Raw genomic sequence first — 1,564 nt, 5'->3', positions numbered from 1 at the left:
TAAGATGGGGGGGGGGGGGGGGGTAGCACACCCCACAAAATCACCAAAACAAATAGAAGCTAAATCAGTAGGAAGGGTACAAAAAAAATTGAGAAAACATTCAAGAAATGTAAATCAACATAGATTTAAACATTCAAAAAAAATCACAAGATATTATAAAAATTGAAAAAACTTACCTATTTTTGCCATATTTTTTTTTTCAAAATTTGAAAAATCTTAAAAAAAAAAAATAATGATTCATGCTTGTTTCTTGAAATTTTTTACATATTTAGCACTCTAAGAATGAGGTTTGGAGTTTTAGAGTCATTTGGGCGGGGGGAGAAGGCTTATATTTCTAATAGATTATACTAAAAACACTTGCTTAAAATTATTTATATTCATGTATGAACATGCATGAAATACACATATATGTATACATATATTAAAAGGCTATTACCCAATATTGGTCCCATCTATCTTTTTTCTTTTTTATTTCTTTTTGAAGGGCTACACAACAGGGGGTAGCCCATCCCCTAACCATAGCCCCCCAACTCAGAAGCAAGTGGGATTCGGTCCAAAATCTCCCCTACGACTAGCAAGAAACCTTACCAACCTGCTTGTTGGCACCTTTCTTGTCCTGGCTATCTGTGGTGTTGGCAGGGATGAATTGGATATGGACCTAATTTTTTAGCATTTTAGCAAAAGTGGTTTGGGTTTGACTATAATGTTGGAAAGACATGATACTAAAAAGACTTATAACTAATCAATCCGCATTTTAGATTTATTTTTATTTTATTCTGCTTTTAATTGAGTTTCAAAATCCAAATAAAAGGTAGAAGTGCAAAAACATAAGCAATAAACCCTGAAACCCAACCAACCTTCCTAAACAACCCAAGCTTGAACCCTGCCTGAATTGTGCTAATTTGACCTAGGTTTGAAATAGGCTGGCCAATTCAAGCTTTGGCCTTGGGTTGGGTTGGGCCAAGGCCTGAAAATTAGGTCTTAGGGTTCAGCTTGGGTAAGGCCCGATCCATCCTGCCCAATTTGCACCACTTCTATTAGATCATTAGATGGCTAGAAAAAATCAAATTGCCCTCCCCCACGGCCCCTTTAGGATTCTTTCACTGATTCAGTTTGAAAAAGATGTTAAATTAGTTATTATCTTAGATGATGTCAATGGTGGTAGTTTGTCAAGGTTGGTGACTTGGTGTTGTCTAAGTAGTATAACATACTAGGCGTCTTAGGTGGCATTTTGTTTGCATTTAATAAATCTATGAAGTCTGAGAAAACGACTAGTTTGAGTTCTCAATTTGTTTGATGCAACTTCTGAGAAGACTCTCTGCTTAATTACAAAACTGCCTCTTAGTGGCTTAGATGGTCAATCCTTTCTAAGTGTACTAAGAGCTTTTTTGCATTACTTTTTTTTAAGGGTTCGACCTAAACATCATATCTGAAAAATTTGTGATCAATCAACTGGTATCATAAAAGGTGTTAATCAATGAAATGGTATTTATCAAAGTTCATGACTGAGTATCAAAGTTCTTTCAGTACCATTTCTTTCAGCATCATAAATTTTTCCTTTTTT

Source organism: Nelumbo nucifera, chromosome 2 (assembly GCF_055504915.1).
Source record: "Nelumbo nucifera cultivar China Antique chromosome 2, China Antique-T2T, whole genome shotgun sequence".
NCBI lineage: Eukaryota > Viridiplantae > Streptophyta > Magnoliopsida > Proteales > Nelumbonaceae > Nelumbo > Nelumbo nucifera.
The sequence above is the reverse complement of the archived record's forward strand: the minus strand, read 5'-3'. Positions refer to the sequence as shown.